The sequence below is a fragment of the Megascapheus bottae genome, chromosome 6, assembly GCF_031878675.1.
Source record: "Megascapheus bottae isolate mThoBot1 chromosome 6, mThoBot2.hap1, whole genome shotgun sequence".
In the NCBI taxonomy this organism is placed as follows: Eukaryota; Metazoa; Chordata; class Mammalia; order Rodentia; family Geomyidae; genus Megascapheus; species Megascapheus bottae.
In genome coordinates this window covers 3,358,675-3,382,043 of record NC_143514.1, presented here as the reverse complement: position 1 = coordinate 3,382,043, position 23,369 = coordinate 3,358,675, and the positions used below count along the sequence as shown (strand labels likewise).

Sequence of the window (23,369 nt, the reverse complement as noted above, 5' to 3'; positions counted from 1 at the left end):
ATGAGTGCATTAAGTACACTGCTTTTTCTCACAAGTATTACCAAGCTATATAAGGAATATCAGAGGAAATGGAATGGGAAATCTCAGAGCTGACCCAGGAGGGAAGGTGAGAGAGGAGGGAGAAAAATGGGAAGAACGGGGAGAGGCAGAGAGGCAGAGTGGAGCTCTGTTTGGCTAACCAGGCCTGGAGCCTTGGTGTTTGTGTTGTTCAGTTGCTTGCACTAATTTCGATTGGACATGAGCCACCAATTCAGTTGGGGGTTTTCATATTATTCCAATCTTACTGGATGACTCCAATTTCTAGACTATTTGGAGGAAAAAAATAGGCCAGGAGTGTGGCCTAGTGGTCGAGTGCTTGCCTAGCATTCATGAAGCCCTGGGTTCAATTTCTCAGTAGAACAGTGGCTAGTTCAAGCTGTTGATTCTCTTCTTACAGTGCAACAATATACTTCAGGCTCTCCTATCCTCAGAGTTCAGCTCGGACTCTGTGTGTGTGTGTGTGTGTGTGTGTGTGTGTGTGTGTGTGTGTGTGTGTGTCCTGAACTCAGGGCCAGGGCACTATCCCTTGGCTTTTCAACTCAAGGCTTGTGTTTTACCACTTGAAACACACTTCTGGATTTTTTTTCTGTTTATAAGATTTTTTTCTTGGATATAAGAGTTTTGCAGATGTTTCTGCCTAGGCTATATTCAAACTATGATCCTCAAATCTCAGCTTTCAGAGCAGCTAGGATTACAGATGTGAGCCACCAGTACCTGGTCTACCTTTTTTTTTTTTAACACTTTATTTTGTTGTTCTATAGGAACAGACTAGAATAGAGTAAGAAGCTGTGAAAAAAAAACATTGGAGGATAGAAATTATTTGAAGTTTTATCATAAAGATGGCGTGATTATAGGATTTTCTAGAGAAATGGGACGTGTGCACATTGTTGAAGGTGATCCTTTCATCTAAAGTTAGTTGTTGAGAGTAATCACATCTACAGAATGCTTCTCGAAAAGTCTACAGAGAATCTTCTTAGCAATACCTGTGTCAGCGGTTGATTCTGTAGTAGGTACCCTAATAGCCTGGCTACACTGGCACATAAATGAGCCATCATGGTAACCAAGGCATCGTGGTGTTGGCAGAAAGAAACGGATGGAAGGAACAGAGACCACAAATGGAAATGCACATACCTGGGGAGCTGCTTGTAACAAAATTTCTACAGCAGACAGTGAGGAGAAAGGCTTTTAGTAACATCACATGCAGAAATGAACTTGGATCCGTATTTCTTACTATAATCAAAACTTAATTCAAAGCGGGTCACAGACATAAATACAAATCCTAAAATTTCTGGAAAGCACCATAGGAGAAAGCTTTCACTATCTTGGGTTAGTCAAAGATTTCTTAGAAACTGTCAAAAGTATGATTCTAAGAGCCAACATTAATATACCCAGACTTCAAACATGTAACATTATGAATAGATAAGCCGGAGACTATGAATAATATTTGCAAAGCACACATCTAACAAATGACTTGTGTTCAGAGTTTAGAATAAACTCTAAAACCTGAACAATGAAAAAGCAACATAATTAAAAACAGCAAAAGGTGTCAACGGATACTTTGACAGATACTTTTCATACACACACAAACACATATATATATACATACACACGTATGTAAGCACATATGTGAAAATATGATTCTCATCAGTCTTTAATGAAATGAAAATTAATAGTCACCAAAGACATACCCAGTAGGATATTATTACTGCATACCTATTTGATTGGCCAAAATTAAAAGACAGAGTATACCTAGAGACAGAAGCATGGCACTTAGTGGTGGAATGTTCTATGGAATGGCCTCTGAAATACAGTTGGGAAGTGTGTGTGTGTTTGGCCTAGATCTTGGACTCAGGGTCTGGGCTCTGTCTATGAAGGGTTTTTTTTTTTGCTCAAGGCTAGTGCTTCTACTACTGCTCCAGTCTTAGAGATAAGGGTCTCACAGACTTTCCTGTACGGTCTGGCTTCAACCTCAATCCTTAAACCTCAGCCTTCTGAATAGCTAGGATTACAGGAATGTGCCACCAGTACCCAGATACAATAGGGAATTTTATAAAATATTTACCTAAGGCACAATGTCAACCTCCTAGGCCTTTATATCCACACAGAGAAATGGAGAGCTTTGTATATATACTTACCCAGGAAGAGCCCTTTGGAACAGCCCAAACCTGAGAAAACACTCAAATAGAAACAAACAGGCATATGGATGGATGAACTGTGCTGTGTCCATGAATGGAACTCCATCCTGCTGCACAGAGGACCGGGCTACGGACACACGCTTCCGTGTTCTGCAATCTTATGCTGAGTGAAAAAAATAAAAGACTATATGCTGTATAATTCCACCTATCTAAAATGTGATGAAATCAAACCAAGACAGAAAGCCAGAAGAACTCGGCACCAATGTGGAGATGATAGGAAGGAATAAGGAAAATGGGTTAAAAAAAAAAGGCTGAAGGAAACTCTTTTTTGGGGGGGAGGATATGTTCATTATCTTAATTATAGTGTTGATTTCATGTCTATACACATATGTCAAAGTGTACTTGAAGTATGTCAATTATACTTTCGTAAAGGTTTTAAATAAGTAAATGTAAATGCAGGCTAATGATGGGACATTTTAAAAAAAGGGGGGTGTGGGCATAAATTTCCACCTTGGATTTATTCTGTGCAAAATGTGTGTCAAGCTTGGCTCCACCACTGTCAGACACTCTGGGGTCCACTCTCAGCTTTGGCAAAATGAGAGCACGCTTCTCTTTTCTTTGCTCTTATAAGGGCAAGGGGGAGGCATGGTTGTGAAGCCTATGGCTGGAACACACAGAGGAGCTCTGCCAGCCAGAGCCGAGCTCAGCCCGCTCGCAAGTGTTAGCTGTTTGCTTGGCTGTTGTTATACACCATCTACATACCGCTCCTGCCACACACACACACACACACACACACACACACACACACACACACACACACACACACACACTTTCCGCAGCTCAGGTCCTAACAGCTCTCTATAAATGTAATTAATTGTACAAGTTACTGGAATAGCCCTGGAACCCAGCATCCAGAGGCATGACACATCCTATATACAGAACAGACTTGGGAATAAATCAGTTTCAGCTCAAGCGAGGAAACAGACAGATGCCTCCACACACATGCCAAGCAGCAGGACCCACCCGAGCAGGGAGGGCAGCCAGGCCCAGGGAACATGGCTGGGGGTAGCTGCTACAGGGGGTGGAGGCTGTTGCATGAAGCAGAGGCTGTTACAAGAGATGGAGGCTGGTACAGGTGACAGTGACTCCTTGACATGCTGGCCTACTATGCGGAGACACAGCTTCTTTGTAAATTAACTGCTTTTTCTCTTTGTCTCTCTTGCTCACATCAGGGAAATGGGACCACAGACCAGATTCACTTACTGTTATAGGAATGGGGGTGCACTCAGGGTCGCCCCCTTCCAATCTCACTCTTAACATTGTTATGACTCTTGCCTGAAATCACCACTGTTACTTCCCCAGTCAGTGGGATGCATTTGAAATGATTAAATCTGTTCTCCCACGAGGCACCGGGGCTCTTAAACCTGTGGCACCTGTTGTCAGAGACTCCTCTTGCTCTACAGACCTCGGAAGGGAGCGCTGCAGCACAAAAGCAAGACTGAACCTGAGGCCCATTTGAGAAACACTGCCGAGAGTGCAAGAAAAGGCAGGTGTGGAGCTCAGTTTGTGGTGGGGAGACACAGAATTAGAATTAGAAAAGAAAAGCTAAGTGGGTCAGGCGCTGGTGGCTCACACCTGTAGCTACTCAGGAGGCTGAGATCTGAGGAGCGTGAGTAGATCCAAGCAGTTATGTATACAACACTTATTATCTTCAATTAACCAACAAAACGCCCAAGCACACATATGGCACCATCTGTGATTAGGGAGAACCAAAAGAGCTGGGGATGTAGCCCAAGAAATCAAATGCGTGCCCAGGGTTCAAGTCCCTGAACTGCAAATCACCACCATCACCATCACCATCACGATCACCACCACCACCATCAATCATCATCATCATCATCATCATCATCATCATCATCATCCACCTATAGATGAGAGCATACAGTAGTTTGGCTTCTGTGTGACCCTACTTCACTAAGCATAATGTAATGCCCAACAAGAGCTGCTTCTTTTTTTTAGGGCTGAATAATATGTATTGTGTACACACGTGCCATAACCAGCACCTCATGAAGATACCCACAGTCCTGTGCTCACTGTGCATTATCCAGCCCCTAACACGTGGAACCAATGTGTGTCATTAAGTCATTCTATTTCTGAAGTTTTCTTCTACGGCCCTATTTATCCTACATAATTCCTCAGAGTGAGGGAAGGGGTGGGTGGGGAGAGGTGGAAGAGAATGTTGTAGGGGTGACACTGATCAAGATGCATGGAAAGGGCCGGGAGTGTGGTTACTGGTGGAGAGCTTGCCTAGCATGCACGAAGCCATGGGTTCAATTCCTTGATACCACACACATAGAAAAAGGTAGAATTGGTGCTGTGACTCAAGTGGTAGAGAGCTAGCCTTGAGAAAGCTCAAGGACAGTGCCAAGGTCCTGAGTTCAAGCCCCAGGACTGGCAAAAAAAAGAGATGTATTCATAAATTGTTTTGTTATCTGGCAGCACCTTTGTACAACTACTTAAAGATAAATAATAAAGAAATAAATGAACTAACATTGAAATTCTGATAGGAAAAAACAATAGTTTACCTTGTACCCTCATAGATACATGGAGAACACCTGCTACTAGGCCCACCCCAGGCTTGGCTGGGGCTGAGGTGAAGCCCCCTTGGCATGGCAGTAACCTGGTTGTGGACCTGTGCTTTAATATATTTGCATATTTGTTGGAAGGGGGTTGGAAGACAGTGGTATCTTGTGTTCTCTGCCAGCTCTAGTGGTCTGTATTCTTGCCAGGTTGCATCTCACTTGCTAGACCCCTGCCCGGGTTTTCCAGTGTGCTTGGGTCTGCCTCAATTTCTTCTCTCTGGCTAGGGTGTGGAGCTGCTCCTGGCTCCCAAGTCTGGAGACCCAGGGTCAGCCCAGAGGCAGGACATGTTCTCAAGACAGTGGGGTCTGGTGCATTGTTTGGATACACTGATCAACAGCTCAGAATGCCGGAGCTGGAGCTGTGCCAGTCCATGCCAGGAGGCCTGCAGAAGACACTCAAGTGGAGCCCAGCAGCCCATCAGCCCACCACCCCACCACCCCACCACCACCCCCCACCCCTCCACCTCCCCACCCCACCACCCCATCCCACCCCTCCACCTCCCCACCCCACCCCACCCCACGACTCCACCACCCCAGCCCACTACCACCTCACCCCACCACCCCACCACTCAACCACTCCACCACTCCACCACCCCACCACTCTTCTGATGAACTCTGCTTGTGTTGTAATCCTCACACCACAGGAAATCAGAAATGGATCCCAGAGGAGCTTCTCCCAGACTTACCTGAACTCCAAAGGCCCTGGGGCCTCCCATCCCACACATCCTTAAAGGTGGGCTGCTTCCCTCGGTAATGGACTCATTCTCACCAGCTTGCCTCTGCCCCGCATACCCCACCTCCTGTGCACCTGGAAATTCCTCCTGTCAAAATCCCAACTCAGGAACAATCACTAATGTCCCAGAATTCCATGCGCCCTCCCTCCTCTCCTTGTATGTCATGCATGTCTTTTCCACTTTAGATAACCAATGACTGAAAACAATGAAGGTTTACTAATTCAGGGGGCTCTAGGAGGACGGGCTCAGCGAGACGATTCTTGTGTCGTCTGGAGACTAACGAACTTGATGTGTGATACGCAGAAGTGATCTTTGATCTAGGTCACTGGCTGGAAACCCAGGTGGGGCTGCCTCAGTTTCCTCTGTGTAGCCTCTCCATGTGCCTCTCCCTGGTCTAAATGGTCATATGGTCAAGAGGAGAAACAAGTGTTACCTATCAATAAGGGAGCCAAAGGCAGGCCTGGAGAGGTAGGAGCTGAAAAAGATCATAAAGGGATGACCAAATCTCCTTCAGCCTGGCTAAAGGGGAAATGGCACCCCCACCACCTTACAAGTAGGGTCCCTTAAATATTAGACAGTAAGAAGGGAGTGGGGTTTGATGGAGGCGGGGTGGGTGAGTGATGTTATGGTGCCAGAGGACTGTCAAGGCCTCAATGGGGTATGTGTCTGCCAGGGGCATCTGACATAGCCTTGGCCCCCGGCTGTTGTCCAAGACCGCCATGCATTAGTTCAGGATTTCTGACTCTGAAAAAGTATAGGAAACAAGGAGAAGGGGCGCTGCTGTCTTGGCTGGCTACTTTCTGCTGATGAGGGATGATGAGGAGTAGGGGTCTTAGGCTTTCAGACGCAAGCCTCAGACTTTTGAGCAGAATAAAGGCTTTGTCATGAGCCCGGGGTTGTTGGCTGAGACAGATCATTGGCACACAGTTGCTGGGAAGTTCTCCCTGAGTCTGATTTGAATGCTACAGAGGATTAGATGGGCAATGCCACAAGACTTAAAGAGTAGTTATGTTGGAAGTTTGAAACAACAACCGATTAAGCAATTTCATTTTTTCCATTGCATACTAATGATGATTGGCAGGATGGTGGATGCCATTAAACCTTCTTGATTACAATGAGGAACACATGATGCAGGCCTGCTTGGCGTTCTTACAGCTTTGTATCCAAGGCGGCTTTCTACTGGAGGAACAGAAATATTAGTAACAATACTTTTACACCAGGGTATTAATTTTGACCTTGGGGAGATTCTTAGATCTGTTTTTAAATTGCACACAATTATATGCCAATTTTACTATTTCATAAACTCTATCTTGTAAAAATCAAGGCATGTATCATCTGCTACTCACTTGAACATTTTGTGGTTTGTCTTCATTGCTTCATTTTTTCCATTTGGAACAAACATTTGAGATAATTCCTAATTCCTATGCCTTATATATGCAAAGGAAACCATTTTTCTATTTGATCAATTCCCCTTTCCTGGGAAGAGTGCAGACTAGGGGAGAGAGAGGAAGAAAGAGGAAAGATGGTTTTCAGAACAGTGTCTCCCTTTACCAAATCCTTCTAAAGTACTCTGCAGATAGTTTACACATAAGGTGAGGAGACTGCTTGACAATGAGAGTCCTTAAGACCACCTGAGGTGAGGGACAGAGCTGGGACCCTAGTCCAGGCCTGGAATTACAACAGGAACTATAGTAGGTTCCTGGCTCTTGATATTTTTTTTTCAGTTAACAATGGCATGAGAGTGGAAGGGGCCAGTAGCTGGAAGGGGATTGTATAAAGGAAAACTCTCTTGCCATTGTTTTTTGTTAGTTTGTTTTGTGCTGATACTGAGGCTTGAACTCAGGGCCTTGGTGCTGTCTCTGAGCCTTTTAATTCAAGGCTGGTATATTACCGCTTCAGCTGCACCTCTACTCCAGGTTTGTGCTAGTTTACTGGAAATAAGAGTCTCACAGACTTTTCTGGCAGGGTTGGCTTGGATTGAAATCTTCAGATCTCAGCCTCCTGAGTTACTGGAATTACAGGTGCGGGCAGATCATCTCTTGCCATGGTTGTTTGCGGGGCAATGGTAGCACAAGATCATCTGCCTTGTTCTCCACTGGCAGGGGCAAAAGTTAGGGGCCTGTTCAAAGAACAGATAAGATGGGAAGGAAAGTGGTACCACATAAACAGGAAAAGCTAGAAGTGGTGCTGTGGCTCAAGTGGTAAAGTGCTTGCCTTGAGCACAGAGAAGCTCAGCGTTCTGAGTTCAAGCCTTAGGATTGTGGGGGAAAAAGATTTCCCTAAAGCCAGCTCTGAATGCAACCTGAGATCAAGATGAACTAGAAGCACAGTGCTCTGGGATGTTTGAAGAGTTTGTACAGCTTAAACCACTTGCTGTACACATAGGAGATTTATGGCTAAAAACAATTTTTTTTTTCTGGTAAAGCTAGGTATCTGTGGCTTCCCTGTGTAATCCTAGCTACTCATGGGGCTGAGATCTGAGGATCACAGTTCCAAACCAGCTAAGACAGAAAAGTCCATGAGTCTCTTATCTCCAATTAACCAGTAAAAAGTCACAAGTAAAGATGTGGTTAAGAGAACACCATCACTGAGTAAAAAGGACGAATGAGAGCTCAAGAACCTGAGTTCAAACCCTAGGACTATACAAAATTATTATTATTGGGTTTTGTTTGTTTGTTTTTTGGAAACAGACTAACTGGAAAATGCGATCATCTGATTTGTCAGGCAGTGCAAACTTGCTTATACCGGTCAATGCAGAATAGCTGCCTGGTCTGAAGCAAGTTTAATATCAGGTCCAATGGAAGGCAGGGTGTGGCTGATATCAGACGGGTCCTGATCACACAGTGAAGGCTGGGGGGGGGGTGGGGTACACTGATCCTCTTAGCCTTCGCTCTCCACAGGAAGCCCTCGCCTGTGGGGTGGGACCTGGAACAAGATAAGCTTCCAGAATTTGTTTTCCTTTGGAGAACAAGGCTGCATGGTGACGCAGGGAATATTTGTGTGTGTGTGTGTGTGTGTCAGTTGGGCTTGAACTCTGGGCCTGGGTGCTGTCCCTGAGCTTTTTTGCTCAAAGCTAGCACTCTACCCCTTTGAGCCACAGCGCCACTTCCAGTTTTCCGGTGGTTCCTGTGGAGATAAGAGTCTCAAGGACTTTTCTTTCCCAGTTTGCTTCAAACCATGATCCTCAGATCTGAGTCCCTTGCGTAGCTAGGATGACAGGTGTTGAACCCCAGCACCCAGCAGACTGACAGCTTTTCCTAGCACTGGACAAAAAGAAAGCCATGGGACATGCAAGCTCTCAGCTGAATTTTCATTTTGTTCTTAAATTTATGTGCCAGTGATTACATATAGAGATCCCATTCTTGAGTACTTATTTGTTAAACTTGATCTTTGAACTAGGATGTAAACAAAATCAATGTTAATAAAATCTTTAAAAAAATAAAGCCATGGAAACCTTTGTCATACAAAGGAATGGATTGGAAAGGAAGTGTATTGTGGGGCTGGAGATGTGGCTCAAGTGGTAAACATCAGCTTTGATGGAGAGAGGGAGGGAGGAGAGAGGGAGGAAAAGACAGAGGGAGGGTGAGTTTTCTTGGGTAACAACATCCATAGCAAGATTCGAGTGCTAATGGTTCGATCCCAGGATGAGGAGTGAGACAGAACAAACAGGCAAGTGCACTCAAAGTGTGGTATTATGAAGACTTGTGGATGTAGTCAGAGCTGGCTAGCATCGCGGTGTAGTGAAGCATGCTGTGGCTCAGACCATCAAAGTGAGGAGTCGAGAGGGAATGCATCTTCTGGCTCCCCTCCCATCCTCTGTATCCAATTTGTTCGAGCTCTGCCTGTGGGAAGCAATTCACCAACACTTATGGGTTGTGAGACCTGACCCCTCTGGGTGTCCCTTGGGGAAGTCAGGCCCACGCTTTGGTGTAGTGCGTCATCCAGTTTGGGAATAGGGGATGGGGATGGTAGCCAGAGCAGAGCCCCACAGCTCAGCGCCTGGAGGACAAATGAGGCCACAAGAATAAGTGGAGACTTTTAGCAAGGGTTTGATTCAGAAAGTGAGATAACATCAGACACTGGTTCCCTCTAAGCAAGTGTGGCACTGAGTGAATGCTTATGGCTTCTGGTGATGTTGACAAAGCCTCTGAGCCAGCTGCAAACAGCCAGGCTGCAGCAGATTCTCATATACCAGCTCCTTCTTGTTTTATCTGGAGTGATATACAAAATAATACTTGGAATAAAATCCTTAGTGACACCCCAGCATTGAAATCACCCGTGACATAGATTTATTTATTTAGTTAGTGTGTCACTCCTGGAGCTTGACCTCAGGGCCTGGGCACTGTCTCCGAGCTTTTTCATTCAAGGTCGGCACTGTACCACGTGAGCCACAACTTCATTTTCAGCTTTTTGACAGTTAACTGGAGATAAGGATCACAGACGTGTGTGTGTGTGTGTGTGTGTGTGTGTGTGTGTGTGTGTGTGTGTGTGTGTGTGTGTGTGTCCAGGCTGGCTTTGAACCATGATTGTAACATCTTTGCTTCCTGACGGGCTGGGATTACAGTGGTGAGACTCAGGACCCAGCTTGGGTTTTGTGTGCTCCAGGACTCCGGCTCCTCTTTTGGTAAGAGCTTGGCGCCACCTAGTGGTGGGACTGATGTTTGGCATGCAATGAGTGCCTGGTGGGCCTCCACACCCTGTCCCCAGGGGAGTCTGATGACTGGCAGCTCCCAGACTTGAGTGGCTGATGGTGCCACTCTTCTTTGTACCTTTTTGCTGTCTATATGAACTCCCAGGACACTTCCCAGGAAGGGACATTCTGCTTGCTTCTCCCCTGCTGTGCACTGTGGAACTCAAAGTGTTTCGTAGATATTTTATGAATCACTACAAGACATGAGTGGAGAATGGCTGGTAGGGCTGGGAGTTTGGCCTAGTGGTAGAGTGCTTGACTAGCATGCATGAGGCCCTAGGTACCATTCCTCAGTGCCACACAAACAGAAAAGAAGGCAGAAATGGTGCTGTGGCTCAAGTGGTAGAGGGCTAGCTTTATGCAAAAGCAGCTCAGGGCCAGGCACAGTGGCTCACGCCTGTCATCCTAGCTACTCAGGAGGCTGAGACCTGAGGATCAAGGTTCAAAGCCATCCTCAGGCACTAAAGAACATGAGATTCTTATCTCCAGTTAACCACTAGAAAATGGGAAGTGGGGTTGTGGCTCAAAGGGTAGGGCAGTAGCCTTGAGCTGAAGAGCTCAGGGACAGTGCCCAGGCCCAGAGTTCAAGCCCCAAGACCCACCAAAAAAAAAAAGCAGTTCAGGGACAGTATATCAGCACTGAGTTCAAGCCCCACCCCCCCATCCCCGGCAAAAAAAAAAAAAAGAACGGTGGGTAGCTCACACCATACGAGTAATCCTAACTATGCAGGAGGCTGAAATCAGAGGATCGTGGGTCGAAACCAGTCCCAGCATGAAAGTCCAGGAGACTCTTATCTCCAATTAACCAAGATAAAGTTGGAAGGTCTCTCTTCAGTGAAAGAAGAGGCAGAAAACTAAAGCTCTCCGACCATATCTGAGCCACCAATGTAGAAAATTATTTGCTAACTTTGTGTGTGTGTGTGTGTGCGTGCACATACACATTTGTGAGTGCATGCACAAGTGCACTAGTACTTGGACTTAAACTCAAGGCCTGGGCTCTGTCCTTTCGCTTGCTTGCTGAATACTGATTCTCTACCACTTGAGCCATAGCTCTGAAAGAGCCTCAACTGCGCTTCTCCTGCTTGAATCTCAGAGCCAGCCTAACACCTCTCCATCTCAGTCAAAACAGCTTGGGGAAGACCTTGACACCTACAGCTCTTGGGAAAATGCGTTAACCTTTGAGAAGAGTCTGAGGCGCAGGGCCCCTGGGCGTACTGGGAGACTCTTGGATTTTTGTGGTCATGCGCTCCTTTAGAAAGCATTAACCAAGGTCAGATTAACAAGTCAACACTGAAACTGTATCCAAGCAAGACCCTCTAATAATGATCAGAAAGCAGAGATGGAGCCAAAGGTAAAAAAAAAAAAAATTCCAAGGGATAAGTCTGACTCCAAAGCCTTCTTCTTCCATCCACTGGCAGGCTTGGGGCATATTTGATAAGGAGAAGGGAAATTGCAAAATTAGAACTGGCAACTTCTACAGAGAGGCCCAGTGCAAGGTCTCAGGCCTGAGGCAGGCTGAGAAAGTTGAGGAATTATGGGGGAAAGAGGATTTGGCAGCCTAACTTCCTGTGACTGGATCCAAGGCTAATTAGTTGGTAGTGCTCTGTGTGTGCCTGATCCCAGTACTGAGAGGCACGAGGGCTGAGGAAATCAAAAACATATGCACGAAGAAGAAAGGGGAAGGGATTGGTGGGAGAGGAAGGGGAAGGGGGGGCGGGGAAGACCTGTCTTTTGGCAACATTTTCTTTTCTTTTTCTTTTTCTTTTTTTTTTCCAAGGGAGAGATCTCACCATTCTGTTTCATAACCAGTAAATCACCACTCCAGCTCTGCCCATCACATCTCACATGCGCGACAGAACTCATTAAACATCAAAAGGCCGGCCTATCAGTTCTGCTTAGTTAGAAGTCTGACTTACTAGAGGTCTAACCAGGGAGGGGTTTGCATGTTTTTAATAATAGCTTAAGGAACTTCTTAGCACCCCATAAATTACTTAATGCAACAAACTCTTCCCGTACTCCAGCCGGCATTTGAAAGCTGTGGAACCAAGTAAGACCTGTCCCTGTGGCCATGGGCTCTTTTAGGTTTGTTGTTTCGGTTGTTTTTCATTGTTTTTCTTGGTGATCGCATTCCAAGAGGCCACAGTGTGTTAATTAATGCTTTACCTCGTATTTCTGAAGCTGTTATTGAAAAATGAGTTACCTCACTGTGTATTTCCACCCTGGAATGCACATCTTAGAATTCTTTCGTCTTTGTATTTCTGGCTGCCCAGCAGAGACATACACTGGTTGGCTTGGAATCACTGAGGTCCTTAGAGCACTGAGCAACGGTCTTGGGGATAGACTAATGACATCTTGGGAGAACATGACTGGCAGATGTAGAAGGGTCTGCAATAGAATGCTGTCTAGAGACAGGGTTTGTGTTCCCCACTCATTAAAGAATGAAAGGCAGGGAGGTGTTTAAAGCACATCAAGAAAATTTATTTGATGTATTACTATTTTTTGCAGGTTTATTTGAAAGAGAAATGAAGGAGAAATTAAAGAGGAGGGAAATGAAGTGAAAGGAGAAGTAGCAAGACTTTCCATAGAGAGGGCTCTAAAGAAGAGTCCAATGGCCTCCTCAGAAGACCCCTTCTGTAGCCCTTGGCTTTGTACTGATTGCTTCATGGCTTGTGCAAGTACCACCCAGATCTTCTCATTGGTTGAGTGGGCACCCAGAACATTATGGGAAGAAGTGGTTGAGTAGGAGCCTGAGGCCCTATGGTAACATGAAGTGCCGTGAAGGGCTATGTGTATCTGCCATGCATATCTGCCACCTTCTTATCCTTATCTTACATAATAGTTTCTTTTTCTTTCCATCACATAAACACTCTGAGATAATAATAATAATAACAATACCAGGTTCTTGAAACTTTTCTCCACTAACATATGAAGTTCCTTGGGTACTGGTGCATTTTCCTGTCACTAATGGATGATCACTTACTATGCCATGTCAAACCTCCATGAAGGACAAATAGTGAGGAGAGGCCACCTTGGGGAAGCTTCAGGGAGGTGTAATCCAGGTATCCAGTCTTCATGCCAATCCCATCTTACTTTCTGCCTGCTAGACAAGCCTATAGAGGAAACATGGATGTACTATCTGTTATCCCTCACACACCACAGTCTATCAAGCATGTGGCTAATCCTAACACCAAGTTCCACGTTCCACATGACTGTTCCATCATTCATTCCATTTTTGGGGTCATGGGGCTTGAACTATGGCCTGGGCGCTGTCTTCAGCTCAAGGCTACTGCCCTACCCTTGAGCCATAGCCCCACTTCTCATTTTCTAGTGATTGATTGGAGATAAGAGTCTCTTGGCTTTGTATTGTCTGGGCTGGCTTTGAACCATGATCCTCAGATCTCAGCCCCCTGAGTAGCTAGGATTACAGGTGTGAGCCACTGCACCCAGCTTCATTCATTTTTTTTTCTTTTTTTGCTAGTCCTGGGCTTGAGCTCAGGGCCTGAGCACTGTCCTTGGATTTTTCTCAAGGTTAGAACTCTACCACTTGAGCCTCAGCACCACTTCCGGCTTTTTTCCATGTATGTGGTGCCAAGAAATCGAACCCAGGTCTGCGTGCATGCTAGGCATGTACTCGACTTCTAGGTTATACTCCCAGCCCCCATTCATTGATTTTTGAGACCTGCTTTTATTGAGCCAAAAATGGATCCGTGCCTACAAAGTTTATCAGAACTTGCAACCTCACAGAATTTCCTTCATGCTGAGAGCCCAGGCCCTCCACAGAAAGAGAACTGACCAAAGGATGTTTCCAGGATAACAGCAGAAGGCACTCAGTGAGGTAACCTCTCTCAGCAAAGAGGATAATTAGCTGAGTTCTAAAGAATGGTCAAGCCAGAAGTAGAAAATGGCAACATTCTTTTTTTTGGGGGGGGGGGGCTTGAATTCAGGGCCTGGACACCGTCCCTGAGCTTCCTTTGCTCAAGGCTAGCACACTACCACTTGAGTAACAGTGCCACATCCAGCCTTTTTTGTGTATGTGGTACTGAGGAATGGAACCCAGGGCTTCATGCATGCTAGGCAGGCCACATTTCCAGCCCTGAAATGGGAACATTCTGAGACATCTACTGCCAATAGCAGTAGATGATAATCTCATTATCATCATCTTCACCAGACAAGTAGTGGTTAGTTACTATGTAGATAATAATGTGAAATTTCATAGATTCAAAGACGACCGTCCTTCTTAAGTAGCACAGGATTAGGAGTCAGTGGATGACTGGACATATCGATCAGTAGATCAATGGATGGGACAGATAGATAGTAGATAATAGGTAGGAAGATGATGGAAAATACTTGATAAAAGATAGATGACAGGTAGACGATAGGTAACTAGGTAATGTGTAGATGGATAGATAGATTAGATGGATATGGGATAGTCAAGAAAGAATAGCTAGACACAGACTAGATACTGTCAAAAACAAAAGGTGAGGGATCGAGAAGGTAATTTTGTTCTGGAAGTTTTGGAGTCGGTGGGTAGATAGACAAGATAGCAATTCCAAATCGATACATTAATTTCTGAAAGCAACAGTCATTTTAAGGGGCTTCCAGCAGAGTCTGTTGGACCATCCCTGTGCTGAGAGGAAGAGGGTAGACATTACTATCACTTTTTTTTTTTTTGCCAGTCCTGGGGCTTGAACTCAGGGCTGGGGCACTGTCCCTGAGCCTCTTTATGCTCAAGGCTAGCGCTCTATCACTTGAGCCACAGCACCACTTCCAGTTTTTGAGTAGTTAATTGGAGATAAGAGTTTCATAGACTTTTCTGCCCGGGCTGGCTTGGAGCCACGATCCTCAGATCTCAGCCTCCCGAGTAGCTAGGAATAGCTAGGAATATAGGTGTGAACCACCCGCACCCAGCTACTTAACCACTTTTGAAATCACAGAGATGCTTTTGCTACTGAAGAGCCCAGTGGATGCCAGCTGCCTCCCACGATTGTTGACTTGAGGAGAGTAAGGGAGGGAAAACTCAAAAAGATTGGAGAACCAGGTTGACTTCCTAGATAGGAGAGGAAGGGGCCAAGCTGATCCGAGGAGAGGAAGCCATTGCCCTGAGCACCTTGGCTGTGTACTGAACGTGGTGTCCAGTCAACTCTTGTCTCTGGCTGGGCTGGAACTCTGGGTATGGCAGCATGTGACAGGCCACATTAACATCCAGGTAAAAGGCACTTAGGCGGACACTGCGGAGCAGAATGCTCTATGTCGCGAGGGGTTGGCCCTTTTCAATGTGTCTGAGGACGTATGCACAGCTCAGTGGGGTTCCTATAACTTTCCTGTCTTCCCTTCTCTCCACCCCAGACATGGTGTCCCAGTTTATAGCTCCACTCTCTGCAACTGCTTCCTTCTCCAGCGAGCCTGCTGTGATGGCATTCACTAGGGTTATCGTGGGGTACTGGAGGGGCCTGACACTGCCAGCATTGACCATAGAGGCAGGAAAATAGTTGGTCATCTTTGAATCCCTGAAATCACTCACTGGTTGACTAGTGGATGAGTCTGTGCACATAAGCAGAATATCTCTGGGTCTCTGGCCAATCATATCTGTGCCTTCTACAGCCCATTGAAGCTGAGCCTTGTCCATCCAGCCCTACAAGTCATGTCAGCCAATGGGGTACAAGAATTCTCTTAGCACATACATCTGTGCTCTACTTCTCTGGTGTCATTTTTCCTGGTATACTATAGATATTTCAAGGGTCTACAGAGGGGTTAGGCTTGCGGGGTTTTTGTGTTGTTTTTCAGGATATAATGCACTATGTTATTTCTCATCTCTTTTATTGCCCCTTGGTGAATCTCATATTGTTACGGTATCTGACCTTGTTATCTGGTATATTGTGTATATGTTTATTTGAAATAGGAAAGCGAAGGGGGAAAACAAGATGAGGGGGAAGGATGGAGGAGGGAAATGGGGACAAGAACATGAGAAGGGGTATCAATGTGTGAGAAATAATGTACTTTCTATCTGGCAAATATAACTGTAACCCCTCTATACATTACAATAAAAAAAGAAGAAAAAGGGAAGAGAGAATGTTAGGATGAATGAAGAAGAGAAGAGGGGAAACTACAGTCAAGAATCCAATGTACATCCTACAAAATTAAGGGGAGGGATGAATGAGAATGTTGAAAGGGTTGGCATTGATCAAGATGCATTGTATTCATAAACTGCTTTGTTACATGGAAACTACTTTGTACAACTACTTCAAGATAATAAGTAAAAGAACAAAAATTAAAAGAGTGTTCTATTTTTATGGCTTTAAATCAGGACACCCTGTTTGTTTGTTTGTTTGTTTGTTTTTCCTGCTAATACCTTCTATCCAGTATCCTTAAATTCAATGGGGCAATCTAGTCTGTGTTAATCCTCTGATATCTCCCAGCTTCTGGTCATTTCCATGGGTATGACAGAGAATAGCTTTTCTCCACAGTTGTGGTTAGTGTTAGATCTGGCTGCCCTGCCACCCTGAGCTGACACTGATTTTATTGGAGATTGTGGAACTGCCCGTGGCACATTGCCCAAAATGAAATATCATGCTTAGTTCCAAAGTCTAGGATGATTCTCCCAGCTTCTCCAGAATTAAAAGGACCCTACTTCATACTGTTTGGTTATGGCTGACTACAGAGCAAAGAATGCAGAGTCAGTAAAGATAAAGTTTGTACTAATGGAATTTGATTAGTCAACACCATAAAGCTTTCCGTTATAGTTGTCTCTTCTATTGCTATTGTTTTCCATCTTTTCTTCTTTTCCTTCTCTTTCCTTTGTTGGTACTGGGGTTTGAACTCAGGGCCTTACATTTGCCAGGTTCTACCACTTCAGCTATACCTGAAGCTTTTTTTTTTTTTGCTGTTGTTGATGGTGATGGGTATTTTTTGTTGTTCTTATTGTTTTATTTTTGTTTGTGGTGTGGCTTGAACTCAGACTCTGTACACTGTGCCTGAGTTCTTTTGCTAAAGGCTAGTGTTCTACCACTTTCAGTCACAGCTCCACTTCCAGTCAGCTTTCTGGTGGTCAATTGGAGACAACAGTCTTACAGATTTTCCTGCCTGGGCTAGCTTTGAACCACAGTCCTCAGACCTCAGCTTCTTGGGTTGCTAGGATTACATGCTGTTGCCTGGTGGGTGGGGGGGGCAATTATTTCTGAGACAGGGCTTTATGAACTGGACTGGCCTTGTACCACAAACCTTCTATCTCAGCCTCCCATGCAGCTAGGATTATTGGCATGAACCACCAATTTCTGGCTTGCTTCTTATTACTAATTGCATAGGGACAACACTTTTCTCCTATTTCATGATAATGGAAGTCTTTTGTAACTGCTTCTATTGTCTCCACATTAGTGATATTCAACCTAGATAGTATTTTTTAAAATCTTTATCTGGTCTTCATCCCCTTAGAATTTCCTGTGAGTGTCAGGGATGTTTGTTGTGTTAATAAAGCTCCAGAATGGGCAACAGTCTACAGAAAGTCAAGACAATTAGAAGAATTACTGTGGGTCAGTGAAATGTCTGGGGAGAAAGTTGGAGACTGAGTTCCATGAGTTGTCAATGACTGAGCCAATCCTGCCTGTGTCATGAACCACTAGCCCTGTCTCGACACAGGTTCATGGGCGATTCTCGGTGGTAAATACATTCATGTACAGAGACTCTGGTGTATCCTGGCTCTAAAGAGAGACAAACCCCTGTACTCACAAGCTCAGCCTTGCCACCTCTGTCTATTCAACTGGCCATGCAGGAACATATTAATTTTAACAATAGCACTTGACTTTGGTTTGACATGAAAGCAAATAGCAAACTTGAGAAAATTGCAGGGCCCTGACCATATTTAAATTTCCAAATGTACTATATTCATTGCTTATTTAATTAATGTCTTATGCAATTTATTTCTATTTTCTTTTTATATATATATTTTTATTGTAATTAATAAAAGGCTTACATGATATTTGCCAGATAGAAGGTGCATTAATTCACATACATTGATACCCTTTCACATGTCTTGGTACCCATTTCTATTTTCTTATACTATCTATTTGACTTCAACTTTAAAAATTTTAAACAATAAAGCTGAATGCCAGTGGCTCAGGCCTTACTCAAGAGAATGAGATCTAGAGGATTTTGGTTTATTTTGTTTTGTTTTATGTGCTTTGTTTTGCCAGTCCTGGGACTTGAACTCAGGGCCTGAGCCACAGCACCACTTCTAGCTTTTTCTGTGTACGTGGTACTGAGGAATCAAACCCAGGGCTTCGTGCATGGTAGGCGAGTACTGTACCACTAGGCCAGGCTCCCAGCCCCTTTTTGAGTTTTTGTTTTGTTTTGTTTTTTGAGGATTTCAGCTTAAAGTCAGATCAGGCAAAAAAGACTATGAGACTCCATCTCTAAAATAACTAACAACAATAATCCAGGCTCAAGGTAAAGCTGTCGTGGTAGCACAAACTACACAGTGTCAGCCAGTGTGACGCCCTGAGTTCAAACCCTATTATGGGCAAAATGAACAAATAAATTACCAAAACTTGTGAACTATTTCATAACCAGGTGCAGTGGCACATGCCTGTATCCCCAGCTGCCTGGGAGGCAGAGATCAGGAGAACTGCATTTAGAGGGCACTCCAGGCAAAAAGGTGACAAAACCTCCTATCCACCCATCAGCTATCATGGAGAGGTGAACACATGATCCTCACGTGATCCTCATGGGACAAGCTGAGACCTTACCTGAAAAGCAGTTACAACCAAAGGGCCGGGGATAGAGGGTAGATTCAATGGTGGAACGCCCAAAGGGCTGGGGATAGAGGGTAGAGTCAATGGTGGAATGCCCAAAGGGCCGGGGATAGAGGGTAGATTCAATGGTGGAACGCCCAAAGGGCTGGGGATAGAGGGTAGAGTCAATGGTGGAACGCCCATCCAGCAAGCAGGAAGCACTGAGTTCAAACTCCAGCACCACCAGTTGCTGCTTAAAAACAAATCAACTGTAAAATGTTATCTTCTGAAGAATTTCAAACATCTCTAGATATTATTATTTATAAGTTAAAATGTTTGAATTCCCTATCATAAAAACACACATTTTCTAAGTCTTTCATTTATGTCTTTACTAATAAAGAGATATCTGAAAGTGACAATTATATTCAAATTATAAATGAAGTAGTGTATACTGCTTGAAAAGTACCTTCATGTGAGACTTAGATTCAGGCTTTGTTTTTTGTTTGTTTGTTTGTTTGTTCATTTGTTCATTTGTTCTTTTTTTTTAAGCCAAATGAAAAAGATACCGACTCAAAATCAAATAAATATTTTAAAGGGCAATTCTGTGAATTTTAATTCTTAACTTAGGATCCCTGGTAACTCCATACTCAGAACGCTGTCAAACACTTCTCAAGTATCCTTTCTCATTCCCCTCGTCATAACCCATAATTCAGTTATCACAATGAACCCTTAGCTCATTATGTGAAACTTATACTTAATTTTCAACACTTCAAATAACCTTGTGTTTTCTTTTTCTATACAGTAAATATCTCTTTCACCATTTCTGTTTCCTATCAAGAGGTCAGATGGGAAGAAGGAGGTTAGATCTGTGTCTTCTTCCGCCTAATAAAGAAAAACTGCCTTTGTCAAAGAATCTTTTTATCTTTGTATTAAGTCAGATTTATTTTCCAGCACTAGAAAGGGAGGGGGAGGGGGAGAGAAAGAAAGAGAGAGAGAGAGAGAGAGAGAGAGAGAGAGAGAGAGAGAGAGAGAGAGAGAGAGAGAGAGAGAGAGAGAGAGAGAGAGGAGAGGAAGTGGAGGAGGAAGAGGAAAAGGAGGAGGGGAGGGGAAGAAAGAAAACAGGAAGGAAAGAAGGAAGAAAACCATTCAAAGAAGAAAAGGGAGAGAGAAGTAAGAAAAGCTGGCCCCGTTATTTGGAGACTAGCATCATGCTGTGAAATCTTTCTTTCTTTGTATGTGCAGTGACTAACAGTAATACAGGTGAGCACCACAATCTAAATACCAAACATTTCCCTCATCCAATGTTCCTTCATGCTCTTTTATTGTCAAATTCTGCCCTAAACACCAAACCCAGAAACAGCACTCATTTTTTACAAAATTCTGAGTCTTGTATTTTCCAAAATGTCATGTAATTCAATTATATAATCCTCAGATTTCAGCCTCCTGAATAACTAGGATTACAGCACCCGCCTTCTCACTGATGGTGTGACAAGGCTTTTTTCTTTTCTCTGTTGTGTTATCTTTAATGAGATAGTATTTGGCATGTTTTGCTTGGGTTCAAATCTAAACTATTAGGTTTTCTTATTCTGGCATTGTGAAAGTTCTCCATTTATTTTGGACCCCATTCATTTTCCAGATCTGTGTTTTGAAATTACTTTTCCTAGTCTATGTCTATAAACTAGAAAAAAATATATTTATATATTCTTAGGTGTACATGTCCACATGAAAGGGCTTTGATTTTGACGAAATTGCATTCGCCCATTTTTCTCATTTACAGGTTATGCTTTTTCTATTTTACCTAACAAATCTTACTTAAATTACAAAGATTCTCTCTGAAATTCTTTTTTCTTCTGGGTGCCAGTCCTGGGGCTTGACTCGGGGCCTGGTGCTATCCTTTAGCTTTTTCTTTCAAGGCTAGTGGTTCTATTACTTGAGTGACAGCTCCACTTTGGGATTTCTGGTGGTTAATTGGAGATAAGAGTCTCACATAATTTCCTGTCTGAGCTGGCTTTGAACCAGCTTACAGAGTAGCTTTTTTTTTTTTTTTTTTTTTGCCAGTCCTGGGCTTGAGCTCAGGGCCTGAGCACTGTCCTTGGGCTTTCTCAAGGCTAGAGCTCTACCACTTGAGCCTCAGCACCATTTCCGACTTTTTTCTATGTATGTGGTACCAAGGAATTGAACCCGGGTCTTCGTGCATGCTAGGCAAGCACTTTAACCACTAGGCCAAACTCCAGGCCCCAGAGTAGCTTTTTTTAAGCAAAAGAAAAAGATATTAACTGAAAATCAAATAAAAAATTGTGAGACAGACTGCCCAATTTTGTTTATTTTTAAGTCCATTTTACCAACATAGTTTTGTTCAGGTCAAGGTTTGTCTCTGCCGTAGATGGGCAACAACATAATCTAGATCCTCACAGGAAGGGGCTGTCCCCACAACCATGGCTGAAGCCCAGCCTGTGCAGTCCTGAGGCCAGGAGAATGAGTTTGACTTAGGCACCCTCTGTGTCTCCCTCTGCAGAATCTCAAGTGCATCTTTAGTAAGAGAACACAGGTCAAATTTGATCAAAATGTCTACCCTGCGTGCAGGGAAGCCTCTGGGTAGAGTCTGTGGACTTGGATGAAGAACCCCTTCTTTCAGAGGAACCTTGGCAGGCCAAGGTCATAGGTTTGATCCTGTACGGGTCCCTTCCCAGGCCTCAAGCTTGGCCCCATCTAGCCTTAGGCAGCTGCCTTGTAATTAGGCTTTGAACCACAGGGCCACAGAGCAAATCTGTCACCAGTAACAGCTGAAGACACAGTCTGGATCAACAGTGTGGAATGTAGGAGGAGGGACTTTAGCAGGAAGCAGCACTTGGTGCTGGGGACTCCATTCCAGCCATCTTTGGTCCGCGTATCTTTCTTGAAGGCATTGACCAGGGTGGAGCTGAAAAAACATTTCTAGACAGTAGAAGAACACAGGCCACATTCACTGGAACTTCAGACTTTGTCTAGTGGTGTTGTCTGAGCTCAGAGATTGTTAGGCTTGGAAATCAGATGGACAGCTATTTTTTTTTTTGAGTGACCTGTCTGCTGGTACTGTTTACATATTTACATTCATCTTCTAATGGAAAAGTGGTATGTTTGAATTCCAGGTTGAGATTCAATCCTGGGCTCTTTGTGACAGAAAACCCTGTCTGCCATCTCCAGCTACACAAATAAATCCTGGAGCCAGGCCCAACAGGAAGACCCTCAGCACCGATGTTTTCCAGATGGCAGTGATGGATGGCTGTGTGTTTATGTTTACTTGGTTTCCCAGGTGACTTGCTTCCCCACCTCACACTGGTCATGGCCTGGTGAGCTGTCTGCCCTCCCCCAGCCACCTAGCTCTGGGCCCACTGGTCTATGTACCACACTTAGCACCCTCATGAGGCCGCTGTGCTTGCTGGATGGCTCCTTAACTTTTCCCTCACAACTGCTCCTCACACTCTCTTCTTCAAATTTTCCCAAACTAGCAACACAAGAGTCCAATCTAAAACACTGTCAAGAGCCCCATGGAGGGCAGAACACACAGCATCTTCCATGGGGAAGGGGGGGTCACAGGTGCACATGGAATTAAAGCTCTGAGCACCAGGCCTTACACCAAGGGGGCCTCTTCTGGGCTATCCAGCTGGGCCCAGGAGGGCCACAAGGCTCCTTAAAAATGGCAGAGTAAAAGTCACCATGATACCATCTCAGGAGGGACTCCACCTGTCATTGGTGGAGAAAGGAGGCAGGGGGAACATAAGCCCGGTAGAAGCTTCTGGAAAAGTCAGAGGAGTCCCATGGAATTCAGGTCTGAGGCTATCTTGATCTTAGCCCAGTGAGACCTTACACACCAGTTAGATAATAAATGTATAGGATATTTATTATGCCAGTCCTGGGACTTGAACTCCGGGCTTGAGCATTGTCCTTGGGCTTTTCTCAAGGCTAGCACTCTGCTATTTGAGCCACAGCACCACTCCCAGCTTTTTCTATGTGTGTGGTACCGAGAATAGAACCCAGGTCTTCGTGCATGCTAGATGAACACCCTAATGCGTGGGATTTTAATGCCATCAAGTTCCCATCGTTTGATACAGTCATGACAGACCTGTGCAGAGTGAATGCAGGTTTATGGTGGCCAGACAAACTCTCCTTCCCCCAGCACAGCAGCGGCCTGTCCATGTCTTCTTCCCCGGGGCGGCTTCAGGCCAGGAGCTCACACAGTGAGAAATGGAGCCCTGATGGGAATGTTTTCAACATTCCCTAAGTCCTATTCTGAGTAGCAAGACAGTGTGAGCTTTGGTATGTGGCAGCTTGATTTGAATCCTGACTCTGCCACTCAATGCCTGGCAGGCATCCAGTGGGTAAGGGGGACGCCACACTGGTATCTGGTGGACAAGAGGATACTACAT

General features: G+C 44.6%; 1 long non-coding RNA gene across 3 annotated transcripts in view; it reads left to right on the top strand.

The window, feature by feature from the left end:
• Positions 1–23,369, top strand: part of LOC150061210 (uncharacterized) — a 172,094-nt gene that overhangs the window by 137,534 nt on the left and 11,191 nt on the right. For all 3 annotated transcript variants that reach the window (XR_016535799.1, XR_016535800.1, XR_016535798.1), the window contains one exon: positions 22,092–22,255. This is a non-coding gene — a long non-coding RNA (uncharacterized LOC150061210). The remainder of the gene's footprint in view (positions 1–22,091; positions 22,256–23,369) is intronic.